At 34.4% G+C, this 21607-nt stretch overlaps 1 protein-coding gene and 1 long non-coding RNA gene across 2 annotated transcripts in view; both read left to right on the forward strand.

The window, feature by feature from the left end:
* The window catches only part of LOC149936633 (uncharacterized), a 142798-nt gene that overhangs the window by 85149 nt on the left and 36042 nt on the right, over window positions 1-21607 (forward strand). The window lies entirely within an intron of this gene.
* Window positions 20496-20750, forward strand: LOC149936634 (uncharacterized). Its single transcript, XR_016472368.1, has 3 exons — window positions 20496-20549; window positions 20594-20635; window positions 20717-20750. It is a non-coding gene; the product is annotated as an uncharacterized LOC149936634 (long non-coding RNA).

The raw sequence follows: 21607 nt of genomic DNA on the forward strand, positions 1-21607 counted from the left end.
AACCACAAATTTGTGGTGGAGTTCGCACTCGGTGATAATTGTTTTTATTAATAAAACCTTTTTGGTTCTGAAGCCAATTTTCGATGACTTGACTGTAAAAATTTGTTACGAATTATTATCACTATTAGGCGCTTATCATTTTGATTATGACGTCAATTGTAAGTCACTCCACCCATTAGTAATTATTACAACTAACACACTTATGGCAATATTTATGAACTTATGGTAAAAGATAGTAGGCTCTATCACGCTTGTAGGTAGGTACCACCGTTATCTGAAATACGTAAAATATATCTTGATCGGTGTTTTCATGACTGCCTTTTTAATTAAGATTGCTTCGATAACAAAATCATTGGAAGTAATTTCCGTCCAAAATTCTTCCATATTTATTAGCGGCAAAACCGTAACTAGAGGTTGGCCTTGGGGAGAGTGGAGAGTTACCGCCTATTGTTAGGGCGAGTCGAGGCTTTTATTTCGGGTGCTCCAAAAAGCCTTTCGATTTTCATCGACCGTGAACTAACATCTTCAATGTAGGTCTAAGCAAATAAAAAACCATAATAGTAAATAACGTTCTTAGTTTTTTTTTGAGAAAATTCTGATAACTTAGAATTGAAAATTATTAAATGGTAATATGAAATCAAATTAATTTATTCATTTATATCATTTAAATTAATATAAATGAAATTAATTTATTCATTTATATCATTTAAATTAATATAAATGAAATTAATTTATTCTTTTATATCATTTAAATTAATATAAATGAAATTAATTTATTCATTATATCATTTAAATTAATATAAATGAAATTAATTTATTCTTTTATATCATTTAAATTAATATAAATGAAATTAATTTATTCATTATATCATTTAAATTAATATAAATGAAATTAATTTATTCATTATATCATTTAAATTAATATAAATGAAATTAATTTATTCATTATATCATTTAAATTAATATAAATGAAATTAATTTAATATGGTTTTAAATCATTTAAATTAATATGAAATCAAATGAAGTAATATTTAATTAATATTAATATGAAATCAAATGAAGTAATATTTAATTTATAATAATATGAAATCAAATGAGGTAATATTTAATTAATATTAATATGAAATCAAATGAAGTAATATTTAATTTATAATAATATGAAATCAAATGAGGTAATATTTAAATAATTTATATTAATATGAAATTGAAATTTATAATGCAAATCAATGAATGTATGAAATCCAATTAAATTTAATAAAGTTTTATTTAAATTTTAGGATAGGTTATCGTGTTTCTCTAAAACAAATTATCTATATATGATTTAAAAAGACTTAAATTGTCCAAAATCATTTAAAATACTGGACGGAAATCGGAATCAATTTTAACTCGTTTTTGCTAAAGAGTAAACCAAAAATCAGTTCTTTAATATTTAACCAGTAATGGTAATTTTTTCAAATTTAATATACAGCTCGCAAACCGCTCTCTATCATAATCAACCCTGATAAAACGGGTTTACTGATAGCTCATCCCTTCGTACTTATATCAATTTGTTACTTATGGACGTATACTAATAATAGTTTGAGGGCATATTACGAAATCAATTTAATTATCTTTTGACAACCCCTCTTGGGTTGCCTGTCCCGCGAAATGAACAATAGAAATATTTTAAGTACCTGTATGCCGGTGATCTTTGACTCGAACGTTTTTTCCATTTTCACAATGCGTGCGCGTAACCTGTTCAGTTATATTTCTGCGTAAAACCCGCCACAGGGGTCGCTGTCTCCTCGTATTTGCAATCTCATTATTCCTTTTTAAGTTGTTCTTCATTTGGCCTTCCTCTCCTTTCAAAACCAATTTCATTGTTTAAGAGACAACCTTTTTTGAAGCCGTTAATTTTTTTGGACAAATTTCTTCCCTCCTGATTACACGTATTTAAACGGCCGGGTCATTTGGTAGCGCTGATTACGCGACAGGTGGATGCGTAATACCAGAAGTTAATAAACAGTCTACCGCAGTACGTATAACAATTAATATGAATAATCAGCTAGGCTAATACCCAAGGCACCACGAACACGTCTACCACAGGTCTACAGTACGTATAACAATTAATAATAATCAGCTAGGCTAATAATTATCAGCTCGGCTAATAATTATCAGCTAGGCTAATACCCAAGGCACCACCTTAGGCCCAAGTCATCTACTGACTTTTATTGCCTTTTTAAACAGGTGGCCGGGTTACAATGCGTAGGAGAGTGGTGGCAAGCACTTAATGCCACGCGACCCAACAGATCCTTACAATAACTATTACCTTTAACCTCTAAAAGTTTTTATGGGAACGGGGAAACCGATGTACTCCGGGGAAAACCCCTTTAACCAGTATGGAGAATGAGAAATTCTTTGTCTTGTTCAACTTGTTAAAACGTTCCACGCGCTCCTTAATATTTTTATTTAATTTTAGGAAGCACGCGCGAAATCTCTCGAGCCCGCTTACGCTAAAATATCAAGACGCGCGTGGAACATTTTAACAAGTTGAACAAGACGTAGGGTTTATGCATTGACTAATTAACACAGGGACACTCCGAAAGACCCTTGGTAAATGCTCTTCCTCTTTTTATCCCCCCAACAGAATTTTACTCGGGTCAAAACATCACAAGAAGGAAACGGCTACCGCCATCTAGGAGTTTTCAATATAACTTCTGAATTTTGAAAAATATAGCAGACGGTTCTAACTTCTATCTCAGTTTTTACAACGGTCTTTTTTTGCCGCGACAATACGTTTTATGATAGTTTTTAGCATTAGATTATATTTTTATTGGGAAAAATGAAAAAAACTCTGTTTAAATAAATCGTGTAAAAGTGAATCAAGATACAGCAGTAAACAGCATATAAGTGGATATTTTTATACCATTCCCTAAACCAAAATTCTGAAATTGATAGCGATACAAAAGCTGTTTATTAAGCCTTGGTAAACACTTATCAGAAACAAAATCGACATCCAATTCTTTTTCTCCCTTATAAAGTTGAGAAATGAATATCGTTTCGTAAGTTAATGAAGAAAAATTCATTGTTAATTAGTCCATGGTTTATGCTGGCGACTATTGAAAAGTATAAAATGTTTTTACCCGCATCACGAAGTTAAGCTTTTTAGAACTTTATTGGCACGTGGACTTAATCGACTCCAGCGCTCTCAATCTTCAGTAAATTTAGCTAGTGACGTAGAAAAAACATTTACACGTGAACTCTCGTATTTTATAGAAACAAACTAAATTAAAAGTTAATTGAATTAATGATAACTTAAGTATATTATAATATAATATCGCTCAATGCAATGCAATTATCAAATTGTCAAATATAAGGCCATTTATATTAAATATAAAAATCTATAAAAATCCGATTAATACAGGGTTGCCACGGTACCTGGAATTCCTGGAAAAGTCGGGGAATTTTAAAAAATTAGACTTAAAATCAGGCAAAAGTCAGGGAATTTAATTTCGGTTGCAAATAGGAAACTTTTACTAAAATATAGGTTACAAAATACAAAATCTGGGCTCAAAATAAGTCAGGGAAAATCTTCGGATATGGTCAGGGAAAACATTGAAAAGTCCGGGAAGTTCATTGTGAAAAAACTGTGGCAACCCTGTAATATGAAATCGATTTTTTCCCCCAGTAAAAAATTAAGTCTTAAAATCAGGGAAAAGTCAGGGAATTTAATTTCGGTTGCAAATAGGAAACTTTTACTAAAATATAGGTTAAAAAATACAAAATCTTGGCTCAAAATAAGTCAGGGAAAATCTTCGGATATGGTCAGGGAAAACATTGAAAAGTCCGGGAAGTTCATTGTGTAAAAACTGTGGCAACCCTGTAATATGAAATCGATTTTTTCCCCCAGTTTTTAGAAAGTATTGTAAATATGAGATATTTTATGAACTTCTGGTTCTACACTTCGTGCGTATTTACTGATTGAATTTTAAATTGTTTCCAGAACTGTTCACGAAAGCCCAAAGGGATACCACAAAAAAACCATTAATTTCTTTTAAGACGTTTGGCCCATTTTACGTGTACTTTTTAAACGCTAAGAGTTCAAACGTACCAAATGAAATTTCAAAAGGTCTTGTTTTAAATACGTATACCTCTAAACGGAATATTAACACGTTTATTTCGTGTGGAACAACATCGCTTAATTTTCCGCCACTCGCGGCGCTAAAATCGTATTGTATGATAGCCAAAAAAAGCTAATTTTTCGGATAAAGTGGGATACGCGAAATTAGCCTTAGACTTAACTCAACGATTCCATTTAAATTAATTAACGGTTATATTATTTTAAATCAACTTCCACTTTTCCAAAGTTTAAATCTATTAATTAATTTATTTAAAATTGCAATAATTCTTCGAAAACTTTAGATTTTCGCCCGCAATCATTTGACTAAAATCTCTCCACTCCATCTGTAGAAAACTCCTGTACGGTGGTATTTTCCTACTATTATCTAGGATGGTGCTACCATAGTTCTACTAAATTTCCAATCGGCCTGGGAGGAAGATTTATTTAATCCAGATTCACCCGGAAGTTATATTATCTTTAAAGTGACGCCGTATTGACTAGAGTAATGCCTTAATAAATTATAAACTTATTTCAATTCGTATTTAAATAATAGGTGTTCGAAATGTTGAAACTAATAAATATTATACAAATTTCAGCTAGGCTAATACCCTTTGGCCTTTGCACCACCTTAGGCCCAAGTCATCTAGTGACTTATAATGCCTTTAAAAAGCTGACCGGGTTACAATGCGTACAATAATTTTTATTTAATAATTAAGGGTTTAAATTGGAAATGCAATCTGAATGGACTATACGTTATTACCTATTTTTCAAAATAAGACTAATCCTATCCATTTATCCTTACGCCATTCTCATAAAAAATGAATTTAAAAATTGGACAAATAAATGGTTTCCAGTGGGCTTAACCAATATCTAGATGGTTAAAGAATAAATTGCTTCGAACAAATTCGAGAATACATCACGGTTTTATCGCCAAAAAACAAGAAACGTACACAGGGTTTCCCCTTAAACCATCTAATTCTTTCCGTCGCTTTTAATTTCGTTATCTGATCGTTACACTGAGGTCAATTCCGAATTTGACTCTCATTTGAAATATATTAGATAAAAACACATTTCCGATGGAACGAGTTTTTATTTTTCCCCATCGCGCCCTCAAACGGTGTAAAAGTTCGGCTCATTTGACATTTGATTATCCGGTAATAAATAAGCATCCTTTCATTGAATTGATGTTGCCTCAGCCTCCAAATCTTCTTTCTCCGAAAAAGCTACTTTTCCGTATTTCTTTTTCGTGTCGAATCTAAGCCCATCGTGTTCGGAATCTAATTACGTTTCCTTTCCGGGGCATTGAGTATCCTTTACTCGACCCGAACTTCCGCTTCTTATCACGAACAAACTTTACCTCCCATCTCGACTTAGATTAACAAGGTTAACTGATGTTACGTTTGACGCCCCGACAGAGTTGCCAGATGAATTATAATTATCGTACACTACGATAATTTAGAGACGATTTTTTGGCTATACGATAATTACAACGGTGTTGCAATAAAAAGCTATTTAAATTATTTATGAAAATGAGCTAGGGTTTCTATAGCAATACCAATTTAGAGCAAACTAAATTATAAGTATTAATCAAATTTAATTCGGATTCTTTTAAATGGTATTTTTATTGATCAATTGGCAGGGCTCCCAGAGTTCCTATAATTCCTATAATTCCTATAAATTCCTATAATTTCAATATTCTCCTATAATTTCCTATTTTCTCAAGATTTTTCCTATAAATTCCTATTTTTTCGAAATTTTCTAGTTTTTCTATAGCTATATCCAGAAATTCCTATAATTTTAAAAATAATGTATTAGAAAACAACCTTAACGTTTGGGAAAAATTTGTTTTCTAAATAGAGCTTAGCTCTGGCTTAGGTCCGGTGTTCCCGAAACTCTCAACGATTGGGCTCCCAGAGTTCCTATAAATTAATATAATTTCAATATACTCCTATAAATTACTATTTTTTCATAAATGTTCCTATAAATTCCTATTTTTTGGCTAAAAATGTTCCTATAATTCCTATATTTTCTATGAAATTTCCTATAATTCCTATATTTTCTATGAAATGTTCCTATAATTCCTATATTTTCTATGAAATGTTCCTATAATTCCTATATTTTCTATGAAATGTTCCTATAATTCCTATATTTTCTATGAAATTTCCTATATTTTCTATGAAATGTTCCTATAATTCCTATATTTTCTATGAAATTTCCTATAATTCCTATATTTTCTATGAAATTTCCTATAATTCCTATATTTTCTATGAAATGTTCCTATAATTCCTATATTTTCTATGAAATTTCCTATAATTCCTATATTTTCTATGAAATGTTCCTATAATTCCTATATTTTCTATGAAATGTTCCTATAATTCCTATATTTTCTATGAAATGTTCCTATAATTCCTATATTTTCTATGAAATGTTCCTATAATTCCTATATTTTCTATGAAATTTCCTATAATTCCTATATTTTCTATGAAATGTTCCTATAATTCCTATATTTTCTATGAAATGTTCCTATAATTCCTATATTTTCTATGAAATTTCCTATAATTCCTATATTTTCTATGAAATGTTCCTATAATTCCTATATTTTCTATGAAATGTTCCTATAATTCCTATATTTTCTATGAAATTTCCTATAATTCCTATAATATTTAAAGAAAAATCGCTGTGAGCCCTGAATTGGTCAAAAAAGGGGCATAGGTTTTAAAAATTAATAAAACCGATTTAAATCAAATTTAACGCCAATATTCCCGAGAAAATGCACATTTACCGACTAATTTTAAGCGTACGATATTTTGATGAACTCGATAATTTTCGGGCCTTTGTACGATAATCTGATTTTCAGTGCCTGGCAACTCTCCTCATTCGCAAACGTTCCAGAACCCACCAGCAGGGCGGCGCTGGCGGAGCCTTCCCATTAAAATCCAGGCTCATTTCATTATTCCATTTGCTTATCTAATTCCCAACCCCCGCTTAATATAAAAAATAAATTATTGTCAGAGACATCTAGCGGTACGAGAATCGGTTGACGGTGGTACTAACCTGACAATGTACCCAAAGGTTTGGATAGCCGCTCTTAATACCTTACGGGTGCTAAGTAACTTTGTCGTGTAATTTTATTTTGTCGCGGTCGGTCCGACCTAATCAACGAAAAAGTAATTATCACCCTCTTAATATTGGGTTTCGATCGAAAGTGAAATGACCTCGGTAGCCACCTGAAAGTTGCTTTCAAAAGTGGGTTCGATACGCGTGCCACTATCAATGTAGTTTTAGGTAACGTAACGCGTGCCTGGCGCTTAAGATATCTCTACAGGGGCTTGATAATTATTCATGAAACGGCAGTGGAGGTGTTAATCGAGTTTAGGGCAGTTTTACTGCCAAATGAGGAGATCATTATGCGTCGCAATTGATAAAAGTAGACTTTTTTACGTTGACAGAATTGAAATTTCTTCCATTAGTAATACAGAATTAAAATAAATATATAGAATTAAAATAAATATATTTATTTTATGTATATATTAAATAAAACGTTTTGGCGTAAAAAGAGCACAATTTAGTCTTATAACAGGCGAAAAGAAACGACCTATAGTTTTCTACGCGTGTCATCATAATTCGGACATAGTTCTATGACATTTTATAATTATTTTTATCCTATTTTGGTTAACATCTACAATAAATATATTTACTTTGTTCGTAATAAGGTACAGATTTTTCCTAAAAAAAGACTTCAATATTTTGACGTTCTATATTATATCGAGCTGTTTAGGCGAAGTGGGGTGGCGGAGTGGTTAGCACTTTCGCCTCGCAGCAAGAGGAGCCGGGTTCGATCCCAGCTTGTGGCACTGGGTGAAAACTCGGAACAACTCCTTCTGCGTTGAGTTTGCAAGTTCTCTCCCCACTGGTTTAAGGGGTTTTCCCCCGAGCTCTTCGGTTTCCCCTTCCATAAAAAACTTGTTGAGGTTAACGGTAATAGTTAGTGTAGGTAGCTGTTGGCTCGATCTCGTGGCATGCAGGGCTTGCCACCACCCTCCTACGCATTGTAACCCGGCCACCTGAATTAAGGGCTTCAAAAGTCGCATGATGACTTAGGCCTAAGGTGGTGCCTTGGGTATTAGCCTAGCTGATTATTATTATTATTATTATTAAGTCCGTGAAACCATCAGGCTAAGCCCACTCTGAGTAACGCATACGGAGAACGTTAATACGCCTAATAAAACTACGTTTACAATACTAAAGTTAAGCCCAAGCTTAGTGACGCGTAGGGAAGAACTTGTAGAGGACAGTCTGCGCCAAATAAGACTACGTTTACATTATTCAAGTTAAGCCCAAGCTTAGTAACGCGTAGGGAAGAACTTGTAGAGGACACAGTCTGCGCCAAATAATACTACGTTTGCAATCCTCCACGTTTTCTCTACGCGTTTAGGAGGCCGGGCTTAAACTGACTATTATTAATGGTTCGTAAATATCTATAGTGTTTTGAAGAAAAATATTTGGGTGGGATGAAACGCACTCTTGACGTCACAAGCTCCCGGGGGAGGAAGAGAGTGAAAAGATTGGCTGTTTGGGAGCTCCAACTCGACATCTTATGACGTAGAACCAGAGATAATGGGTACGTTCAGTCGGTAACGCAAATCTGGGAAAAATCGGTGTTTGCTTGATGTTTGCTTGTCGTCATAGTGACGTAGAAAGTTACTGAACGGTGTTATTTCTAGTCAGCGCTGTTTTTAAAGATGGCGGCTATAAATGTTACGGGGCCCGAAATCGGAGGAAGCGAAAAATATTACTTTCAATAATTAATGAGTTGGTAAATGATGAAATTGATGACGACAATATTCTTTATTGTCGCAACGATCAGTCTTTTATTAAAACAGCGAACACGCCCATTGCAGCAGTTGAGGCATTCCAATTAAATGATATGCCTTGGACCAAACCAGGAGAATTGGTGATTAAAACTATAGTTGTATAATTTTTACTCCTCCGCCAGCTAAACTGTAAACACGGACGCGTTTGACTTCAAGACACCACAAAAATCTTCTCTAAGAGATGGGTTTTTTGCTGAGCAACGGATGCTCATCCTGACGTCAAATCGGAAACGCGAAAAACCGTACAGTAACAAAATGTGGGCATCGGTTACTCGTCGACGTTTTTGATCAGCGTAGTGCTCGGAATTGTTTATTCATTATCCACAAATTTTCCGATTTATTTAAAAAACGTTGGTAAAAAGAATATCATTTTAACTGATTTATGTTTTTTTACGCAACCAAGCATTTATTTGAATAATTGTTAGTTTTATTTAAATAATAGACTTATTCACTTTCGATTATTCTAATATTTTACATTTTTTATTCAACTATTGGTTATTTAAATAAATATTATTTAAATATCGCCGAGCTTATTTTATTCGTGGATAAAAATTAATCGAAATCCGAGCACTAGATCAGCGTTATTGAACGTACGCAATATCTCTGGTAGATCGCGTCTGCGCAGCTGGTTACGTTAAACGACTCCTCCCCGTGGCGACTATCGCAATAAATTCCGTTCTCCGAGTGTTTGCGGCTCTCCGACTGCAATTTTATAATTAAAAGAGAAAGTTCTCATTTTTCTCGTTCTTAGTGCTCGCTTTAATGAACCTTTTTAATTATAATTTTCGTCATTAAGATCGCACGCTCTTAGAAATGCTTTCCTTCCAGCTTCTTATTGGGCTCTCTCTGCGGAGGAATGTGGCCGACTTATTATACCAACATTGAAAATGGTACATTTCGTTATGGGCATACTCTGCTCATTTTAGAGCCAGTCTGAGAGTTTCTAGTCAGAATGAGCGGGACATTTTAAAATTTATTGAGAGTAACTGTTTGCAGTGATGGGCACCGCTCCTCTCATTGTGAGCGCTTTTATTATTGTAAGCGAAATTGAGCGGCAAAATGATTTTTTCAAAGAGCGCGGAAAGTAAATTAGAGGAGCCCTAATTTCATCGCCCTAAAAAGAGCGAAAAGAGGAGCGCCTATTTTACCGCTCAAAAATGCGTGAGCGTGAGCGGATATTAGGCTAGCGAGTGCGAGTGGTGAGTGAGCTCAGCGTCTCTTTGACGAAAATGCCCAACACAGCCGGTTTTATGAAAAGAACTTAATCTTTTATATCTAACGAGTTGAGCGCGATAAAAGCTCTAACTGCAATCAATTAGAAATTGAGCAAATGAGGGAGCGGGCGCTCTCTTTAGAAAAATGAGCGAAGGAACGACTGAGCCCGTGGTAAACTAACTCAATCGGAGTGGGGTATGATACACGACCATTATCTTAACCATTCTTTATAAACATGAGCGGTTTGTGAGCTGAGCGTGGATTTAGAAAAAAATGCCCATTACTAGGGCGAAATATAGAATAGAGTAAGGACATTTTCACAAATGCATCCATTAATGAAACGCCTTTTATAATAAGCGCCAAAGTGTGTAGTTAATGAGTAGCTTTGGCGCTGTAAATTTGCATCTATTATCAATCTATTTAAGCGACCATTAAAGTCAGAAGCCGTTCGTGGAAGATCTACGGGCCCTTTAAGACACGGTTGGCCGCCATTGTCCAGCGGAGAATTTGGCCTCATCGGTAATGCGGCTAATTTTCAACGTTTCATCCAAATGGCGTTACCGTTACTTTAGTCTACTCTAAAGAGGCACTCTTGCTCGGAAATTTTAAGTGCCTTCATTATCTGGATAGAACTCAAAATGGTCGAAGTCTTATAACGACCGAAATTTGCTTATATAACGTCATTTATTCTTGAGTTGATCTATATTTAGACCACAATATTTTTAAAATTTTATATTTTAATGGCCTAGGTTGTCTTCTGCCTGTCACCGTTTAAATTTACTTTCCTTCCAAACAAATACCCTGGTCGGGACCTGATGATGTGGCCGAAGGGGCAAGAGTCGTCGTTTTAAAAATAAAAACTTTTTATTGTACAAGAAGTGGATGTTGTTGTTTTTAAGTTATCTTATGTACAAGTGTCATTATTAATTTTAAATTGTAAAATTACCCCAAAAAATCAGGAAAATATATTTTTATAAGTAAATTTTTTTCAAGATATTACCTCAATGGTCAGGGAAAATTTGGAAATTTGGTCAGGGAAAACCTGTAAATATTAGGGAATTTAATTCCGGAAATTTTGTACGAACCCTGATTTATTAAAAAAAAACAACAAAAATATTTGCCATCTTCGACTTATATCCCGAGGAGATGTTTAAAAATTAATTAAAACGACTACAGATAAGTTTTTTAAATGACATGCATGTATTTTCTCGATAAAAATCAAACCACCCTTTATATTGGCAATATTCGACGTTTTTCGTCGCCGATGTCACCCCGCGACGGGGGCTATACAAGAATACCAACGTCCCCAATTTTGGTTGTTGGATCGCGAGAACAGCAAGAAGAAAGCAATCTGAACTGAAGCGTGCTTTTCTCTCAGAAACGTGCTCGACATCGAAATACTTCTCTTTCATTTTTTCACTTTCCCCCCATTTCCACGCAGAAGTTGAGCCCTCTATTTTTTTGTCGAATTCTGATATACCCTTCAATGCCTTTTCTGGCTGCGAACAACGCATTTTATTTCTAAGGGACGAAATTCGAAAGTTTTCTCCACTTTAATAACTTATTTTTCCGGAACTTTTCCATTCTGTCGGGGGAGAATACTTTTAACAAGGACGTCTGTGTTGCGGAAATAATTTCGTATTTCAATATTATTTATTGCTTCAGAAACGTTTCAGTCTGAAAACAGGGAAAAGTCGAGGAATTTGAAAGTATCTTGACAGCCTGAAGTTCCAGTATAAATTGAAATCATCATATCACAATTTATTCCAATTTTATGAATAATGGGACAGTGAACGTATTTCAATCTCGAGTTTTGGCGGAAAACAGTTCGCGATGGACGTTAATGCAAATTCGTTTTGGTCGCGTCTCTGAATTCAAATTAGGTATACAGGTGTCTGAAATTTCTTGAATATTAAAATATGATTTTGGTACTAGATCGATCCAGTTCCTCTACTTGGAATGCTTATCCTGGCGTATCGCGTATGGTAAGATCACTCTGACGGCTTTGGTCCCGCCTACGAGATAAAAAATCCCCTCTGCGCGCGCTCCCCTCTCACGTTGTTGATCGTTAAGTTAACATAGTGACGTCAAAAAAACCGTCAGCCACATCGAAACGAAAATCTGCCGCGATAAGCATTCCAAGTAGACGTATGGATTCCTGTCCAATTCCATTTGTTGGCGTGGCTGGTGTAGAACAAATACTACACTTTAATCTGAGTCAAATTAAATTAGGGTTGCCACTAGTCAGGGTATTTAATAATGAGCCTAAAAAGTCTGGAAAAGTCTGGGAATTTAAAATTAGGCCTAAAAACTGCGGAATTTTCAAAATTGGTGAAAAAAAAACTAAATTTAATTTATCGTGAAACGTTTTGGAACGGAATTTTACTATAGTTCAGTGACAAATTTTGTGATAAATTTAGTTCCTTGAAATTTCTGGTAATTTTTTAACGTGGCAATAAACGTTTTTTGTTTAAAATATAACATTTAAACTAAAATATTAGTTATGGTCTGGGAAAGTCAGGGAATTTGAATTCTGCATTTTATTTAGTTTAGTACACGAAAATCCAATTAAGAGCTTATCGCTTTGACCTTTACGTGACTGGTATAAACTGCTCAGGCTCATTCGTCGTTCAGCATTGGTGACTGGATTTTGTCTCAAATGTGATCTTGGAAATCTAATCTTGGAGATTTTTATAGTATAATTTTAACGTTGATTTTCGTATTTTTGTCCCGAATTTAAGGTTATAGGATTGATCCCCCCTGATATTGGGATTTTAGAATCGATTTTCCTCCCTGATATTGGGGTTTTAGGATCGATTTTCCTCCCTGATATTGGGGTTTTAGGATCGATTTTCCTCCCTGATATTGGGGTTTTAGGATCGATTTTCCTCCCTGATATTGGGGTTTTAGGATCGATTTTTCACTCTGATATTGGGGTTTTAGGATCGATTTTTCACTCTGATATTGGGGTTTTAGGATCGATTTTCCTCCCTGATATTGGGGTTTTAGGATCGATTTTCCTCCGTGATATTGGGGTTTTAGGATCGATTTTTCACTCTGATATTGGGGTTTTAGGATCGATTTTTCACTCTGATATTGGGGTTTTAGGATCGATTTTCCTCCCTTATATTGGGGTTTTAGGATTGATTATTGCCCTGACTTTGGGAATTTAGAGTTATTTTCGCCCGAATATTGGCATTTCGCAAGTGGTTTTCGAAATCTTCTTTTTCTGTAAAGTGTACGGGATTCTGATGGATTTCACAACCATTGCTCATTTGAAAGTATGATTGGAGCCTGTCTCCATGATTCAAGCGGAATGTGACCAAATAAGCATTGCTTCCGTCTAAAAGGTGTCGTCATAACCAGGCGGATGAACCGCGAGATGACTCTGCATAATTGGATGGCAAAAGAGGCCTTTGACTCGAAAGATAAACAGACTCGGGCGTTATAATAGTATCATAAGTTACATAAACAGACTAAGTATGAAAATAAACCTAAATTTATCCCATTGAGTGTTTCAGTAAATTATAATAATTTTATAATAATAAATGTTAATGTGTAAATTGTTGTAGAAATTACGGCACACCCAAAAAGGTAAGCGCCTCTAGTGAGAAAACACGCAACTTGAAAACAAATTTTAACGCCATTACCTCGGTGACACCAATAATTAAATTTTTTTCAAGAAAGTTATTATCCCTCAGTAAAAATACTAAGTTTTCATTTCTCCCGTAAAACCAACTTCGTGGTCCGACCCTGCAGTAGTAAAGGTCAGTGTTGCCAATGTTCTAAAGTTGAAATTCCCATTGCTGTATAGTAAATTTCCCATGAATTCCCACACCCAAATTTAACCCTGCCCCCAAAGAAAACCAACGTATAATATGGCATAATTTAAAAAAAAATGGAAAATGGAACTTCTTAAAATTAAATTTTATTGAAATTAGAAATATAACAACCAAAATGTTTCAAAATTGTAAAATCCCAAGGTTCACGAAAATACACGGCTCTAGATAATCTTGAGCTTTCTATTGATAGTCAAATTAAAAAAAAACCTACGATAAATACCCGAAAACATGAAAATTTCCACAAAATCAACGTTTTTGAAAAAAAAATCTTTCCCACAGAGCCAAAATGGACCCCAAAAATTCCCACAATATGGGACGTTTCCCGCAATCTGGCAACACTGTGCCTCGTGTTAACTACTTGTATAAACTCTCATTGAAACCGTTATTATAGTTGTCAAATACCCTTGACTGTCTCCGGTTAGACGATATATCGTCAATGTCCAAGTTTTGCGAATTTCGGAACCACCTGTGGTTAACCTCCGCTAACATTCCAACGCTTTAACCATCGTTAACTACGCGTACACGTATACGTTCCATCTGGGAACTCTTATTCTTCTTTTTTTTTTGTAACTCACCGGTCGGCTACCTCAATTTGCAGCTATTTCCCAAAACTGAGTTTTGTCGTATCCGGCGAAATGCGTTTTTCAGTTCCTTCTTTAATAAAAGCTAGCTTCTCACTCGACGGAAAATACGACCGAAAACTCGCAACGGAAAACGTCAAGCGGAAAATTGTTTCCCATTCAATTTTATTATTTAATAGCGAATGTGATTACTTATGACATCGGTTTTCCTGGAATAGTTTCCTTATTTGAGTAACTGTTTTGGTTTGAAGATGGGCTATTTGTTTTGTTAAATAGGTAATCACTAAAAATCTGTTCAATTTAGACACTTAATTATTTTAAGAAAATTATTTAAAATAGTGGTTCTAAATCATTTAGCAATCGTTGTGGACTCTTTTCATAATATTTATTAGTTTCAACACTTCGATACACTAACAACTTTTTATTATTATTATTATTATTATTATTTTGTATTATTTAATTAGCTTATTTGATAGCTGTGATAGGAATGAACTAAAAGACTACATAGCAAATTTTAACTCTCCTATTTATAGACTGTTTGTGCCATACTCTAGCAAGTCCTTATCAGGAGCGTCACGAAATATGTTAAATTCGGAGGGGAGAAGCCCTATATTAATTTTGCCACTGCAGGGTTCCCATCGATAATACAATTTGAAATGGTCTTATAAAATCCTATAATTTAATTTGTATTCTATATTTCCTATATTTTCGGCATATTGGTAGATTTACATACCAAAAAGAAATATATTTAGTCATTTCTCGGAAAACACACGCCTTAAAACTATATTCTATTAGTTCTATTATATTTCTATATTTTAACCCTATAAAACTCTTCAAATGTGTAATTTAATTTAGTCCTAGAAATTCCTTTTTTTTTAGCACTTAACCTTATATTATAAAGTGGGTAAAAATGTCGAGGGAGACACTTTCCCCTTACTCCATCTGGTGTCCAAAAACGTTACGTCATCAAATATTATCGTCGCTAATTTAGCAAGCAGTGTGAACGCGACTTACCGAATTGACGGTTGCATCCTATATTTCCAAATGCAACGGTGTGTTACCTTTCGGGGGAGGATGTCCCAAAAGTAGGACCACTTTTCCGGTGTCCGGAATAACGCGCCCATAGAAGCGATCTTTTTTTCAGACAGGGAATTTGGTTGTGTTTATTTCGGGTGTATTTATTCTTCGCGGTTGGCTGACTTCCTTCCGTGGGCCAATTTCCCGTCCAGCCCGTTTCTTTATTGGCGCCGAAAAACTAATAAAAAATAATCAATATAGAAAATATTTTGACTTATGTAAAGAAGGGGTTAAAAGTGAAAAATACGTTTTCTCAGGCTTGAAGGCTCCAGGATTTCATTTAAGTGAAAATTCTTTTAAAGAAGAAATAGTTCGATATAAGGGTGGACTCTTTGTTTATACATGAAAGTCTTACGCGGATCGAGAAATGCGTATTTCCAAAGCCCAACTACAGGCCGGGTTGACACACATCAGCGGAATCAGGGAATTTAAAAATAGGCCTACAAAGTCGGGGAATTTTAAGAATTTGTAAACATTGAGGGAAAAGTCGGGGAATTTTAAGAATTGGTAAACATTGAGGGAAAAGTCGGGGAATTTTAAGAATTTGTAAACATTGAGGGAAAAGTCGGGGAATTTTAAGAATTGGTAAACATTGAGGGAAAAGTCGGGGAATTTTAAGAATTGGTAAACATTGAGGGAAAAGTCGGGGAATTTTAAGAATTTGTAAACATTGAGGGAAAAGTCGGGGAATTTTAAGAATTTGTAAACATTGAGGGAAAAGTCGGGTAATTTTAAGAATTTGTAAACATTGAGGGAAAAGTCGGGGAATTAAATTTTATCTTGACGCAATAGTTGTATGAACCCTGACTTAAATAATAATATTTTGACTAACGATGGCGAGACTCTTATTGAAACGGACCAAATACAAGATTTATGAAAATATGAGCCTTGAATAAATATGTGGCGCGTAATGGAATGGAAACTTGAGGTAATCAGTGTCACGTCCAGAACCGCTTCTCGGGTAAATCCTCCAAATGTTTATCGACTTCGGTGACACCCTTTCCTGGAAATCGTTTTCATATATATCATAAGTAAGGGTATAGCCTAAGTTTAGCGCTTCTTGATCTTCGCGTGATAATGTTTCAAGGTCTGATCGTCAAGGACCATATAAATTATCACGTGACTAAGGACTGACAACGCTCCGCGATTTGTTACTAGTCTTTGGAACTGTCAGATAACGGCCACAAACTAACCGGCCCATCAAGAAAGTAGGGCGTGACGGAGTTGTCTGTTCGATATCAGCCCATATTAATATAAATTTAGTTTCGCTTCACACCATTATTGCCAAAGATAGTCAAAGTGGCCCTAGATCATCTGCAAACTTCCTACCAGATAAATATTAACTTAAAATTTTGAATTAAATTAATATTCACTTAAAATTGGGAAATTAATGATTAATTCGAATGTGGGAAATTAATATTATTTCAATTCAAATTGGGAAATTAATATTATTTCAATTCAAATTGGGAAATTAATATTATTTCAATTCAAATTGGGAAATTAATATTATTTCAATTCAAATTGGGAAATTAATATTATTTCAATTCAAATTGGGAAATTAATATTATTTCAATTCAAATTGGGAAATTAATATTATTTCAATTCAAATTGGGAAATTAATATTATTTCAATTCAAATTGGGAAATTAATATTATTTCAATTCAAATTGGGAAATTAATATTATTTCAATTCAAATTGGGAAATTAATATTATTTCAATTCAAATTGGGAAATTAATATTATTTCAATTCAAATTGGGAAATTAATATTATTTCAATTCAAATTGGGAAATTAATATTATTTCAATTCAAATTGGGAAATTAATATTATTTCAATTCAAATTGGGAAATTAATATTATTTCAATTCAAATTGGGAAATTAATATTATTTCAATTCAAGTTGGGAAATTAATATTTCAATTCAAGTTGGGAAATTAATATTATGCCAATTGACAAAATATTTTAACTTTCCGTATTCGCTGTCACTGAAGCGCCGAACTGTATTTTTCCTTTTGGCAACTTGTTAGTTTTCGGTAGCCACGATTTGAAATGGCGAGGAGAGTGGCGGTGAAAAGAGCGGATTTGGCTTTCAGGCCCACCCCCGAAAACCATTCTATTGTTAAACCTTCGATTTATTTCGGGAGCTGCCCCGATGGAGACGAAAATGATCCAAGAACGGGGACCCGTAAGCGATTGTGAAAGAAAGGGGGCATGTTTTATATCCTAAAGGTCATCCAGGGTCACGGCAGAGTTGTCAATTCTTCGCTTCACGATTTGCACGATCGGTTCCCCCGTCGAAAAGCTCCCTCGGAATACCTGTACCTTTTTTTCTTTCTAAATCCTTCCGTTGAAACGTCATCCCGCCGGTATATTGCACCGGCGCTACAATACCTAGCTGGCGTTTCTTTCGCAGCGGGGCACAAGAATCTTTTCAGGTGTAATTCCGTCGTGAGAGATGCCAATTTATTTATATTTTTGTTACCTTGCTCGTCTTTATCTGGCATGGGGGGGTCTTCCATAAATATTCAAAATCGTAGAGCTTAGACCAGCAAATGAGGGACGGCACACTCAATTGGGAGCGAAGTAGCTAAGAACAGCGCCCTGGTGGGGGTTTATCTACTCAAACAAAACTGTATGGTATATTTAAATAATGATAATAGAGGTTAAGCCCGTGCCGGCAAAAACTCAGTTTGCACTAAATTTACACTTCAACGCGTTCTCCGTACGCGTTTATTAGAGAGTACTTAACATCTCTAATAAATTGAAACTAAACTCTATGTTTCAATATCGAAGCTTAGACCAACAAAAATGGTCTGCGAACACAATAGGAAGTTAAGTTCGGTTGTATTAACGGCTAACGTCGGCAAGTTTTCCAGAGCCCGGAGTTGAATATTAGAATAAAACTTCAACGTGAATTGCTGGTTTGAATCGCGGGGGTTTTCGAAAAAAAAATAACAATTTCAAGTCATCGCATATTTCAAGAATCGACAATTTGAAGCTTAGAAAGTGCTTAGAAAATCTTGGATGTTATTGTGTTTGCTAAGGTACTTAACGTTCTTCGTGTTATTGCGAAGTTCAGGTTGTCTCTTTCTCCATGTTGATAAATGAAATCGTGATATTAAATGAATTTTTCCATTATGGAACAACAGTCCATTATTATGAAGTACAATGCGTAGGATTATTTCTTCAATTCACAGTGTAATCTTAATGCTACGGCGAATCATTTGAAAACTGTTCTCAAGAATGTGTTTATTTTTATTTGGGCGGGGGCTCCTAGTGGTCCTATAATACCTGTATTTCCCTATACATTTGAAGTTTTGAACTGATAAAATGTTAAGATTTACACACCGATTGTTATTATAATTTATTTTATAATTCCTATAACCTCCCTATAATTTCAAAAATGTCCTATAACCTCCCTATAATTTCAAAAATGTCCTATAACCTCCCTATAATTTCAAAAATGTCCTATAACCTCGCTATAATTTCAAAAATGTCCTATAACCTCGCTATAATTTCAAAAATGTCCTATAACCTCCCTATAATTTCAAAAATGTCATATAACCTCCCTATAATTTCAAAAATGTCATATAACCTCGCTATAATTTCAAAAATGTCCTATAACCTCGCTATAATTTCAAAAATGTCCTATAACCTCGCTATAATTTCAAAAATGTCCTATAACCTCGCTATAATTTCAAAAATGTCCTATAACCTCCCTATAATTTCAAAAATGTCATATAACCTCAAATCCAGCCACTCAGTTAAATTGCTAGATTTAGCTAAAGTATCAATTCCTATACAAAGTCATTATAGTCTATATTTTTATTATTGTTAACTAGTATATTGTTGTGAAAAAATGCTTAAATAGTTTTAAGTGTAATCAAAGATTTATTCCATTAAATATAGGTTTTGTTTTTAAATGCATAAAGTTAGTAAATGAAGTAGTATATATAGTCCTATAAAATCCTATAATTTGGAAAAAATAGTCCTATAAAATGCTTTATTTTTAGAAATATAATCCTATTTTCCCTATAAAAATATTTAAGATTTGAGTGGGGGGCCTGTAAAAGAAAAAGTTAAATCATCGAGCAGTTTTTTTTGTGGTCTGTCTTACGTGTTACTCCAAACTTACGAATTTCTATATTTTAACCCTACAGAACTCATTTAAATTGGTAATTTAGTCCAATAATCATCCCCATAATTTGGAAATTTGAATCTCATTATTCCTATATATTTTCAAGCACCTGGCGTGGATATGAACACTGTTTTTCGTGGTTTTGAAATAATCTAGTAAGACTTGGTGTATTTAAAATCAATCCATATGAAGGAATCTGTTCGTAAATTGATAGCTTTTGCGCGAGGTCATTGACCTTTGCAAATGAATGTATCCATCTCTCCATATTCACCCTTCATTTTAATTACAACATTTGGTGGTGACATTCCTTTATTTCGGTGCTAAAATTATCCGATTAGCGAAATTATTGCAACGTCTAAATGACGAGTGTCACCTCCCTGGCAAACTCTCCTCTGTCATTATCCCATTCCCCTCCGAGAAAAAGTTATTAAACTCTCTGCTAATTCCGACCGTCTTCGTCTTCGAAATCAGTCGACCTCGACGCGGTTGTCACGTGGTGCCCAGGAGGAATGTAACGAATTAAAAAAATTCCAATTCGATTATTTAGAATTGTCACCGCACCACGAAATCTAGCTGGGTTTCTCAAGTGTCGGGGAAAGGCCTGGTAAATTTTATCATTCTTTATTAGTTAGGGAAATTTTAAAATTGACGTAAAATGTCCTGGATGATGGGTCAGGGGAAAGTATGGGAATTTCGAATTTTAAGCCTCAAAATCCAGGGGGAAAGTGTGGGAATTTCGAATTTTAAGCCTCAAAAGTTGGGGGGAAAGTATGGGAATTTCGAATTTTAAGCCTCAAAAGTTGGGGGGAAAGTATGGGAATTTCAAGCCTCAAAATCCAGGGGGGAAAGTATGGGAATTTCGAATTTTAAGCCTCAACATCCAGGGGGGAAGTGTGGGAATTTCGAATTTCAAGCCTCAAAAGTCAGGGAATTTTGATAAATTGTATTCACTAGGGGAATTTAAATTTATCGTGACAATTAGACTGATCTTAAAAATATAAACTTCGATAAAAGTAAAATATTAAATTATCTAATTTTGACCTTAAAATGGTCAAGGTAAATCTCCCAAAATGGTTAGAGAATTTTAAGAATTATGTAATAAGTCAATTTAAACTGTTTATGAAGGTGATCTAAAGAAACTGAAGTTTGAAACGTTTCGAGAAAAAAACATTTTTAATTACACCATCACCTGGAGATTCATATTTATAATAAAATATAAGCAAATTCAAAAGTAAAATAAAAAATTTAAAAATAGTTCAATTTGTTCAAATTGGGAATGGAATAGAATAAAAATTAGCTATTTTTAATCTGAAAAGTCATTTTGTTTTCGCTCAATCGGGTGTACCCGGATTTCATTTTGAACTAAATATTTTATCTTCAAATCGCGAAGAGCAAAACCGGAAGACATTCTCGCGACGAGTTTATATTAAGCACGTTTTTTGATCCCCCTTTTGGTCCGATGTAGGTGCGCCTAATCATTTATTTTGACTGGTTGATGGCAAGCCGTGTAATGCGGGAAACGCCCACTCCGGATTGCACCGTGTCATATCACTCGCGTTGACTTCGTTACAAATATGCTAATCTTAACCGGTCCTCAGTTAATTGTCCCCTCTTCACTGGGTTCTTATCAGTTGGGGGACGTTCGTAAATTACGTAGAGGCGATTCGCCCAAGCGCTACCATAAGTATATAATATTGTACCGTAAGTATGTTTCTTTATAAGGTATTATAAAAGCCCGTGAACATCGACGTGACGATTTGCTTCTTCGCTTCTGATTCCCGTT

The sequence above is a fragment of the Leiobunum rupestre genome, chromosome 7 (assembly GCF_980474605.1).
Source record: "Leiobunum rupestre chromosome 7, qqLeiRupe1.1.hap1, whole genome shotgun sequence".
NCBI classification, from domain to species: Eukaryota; Metazoa; Arthropoda; class Arachnida; order Opiliones; family Sclerosomatidae; genus Leiobunum; species Leiobunum rupestre.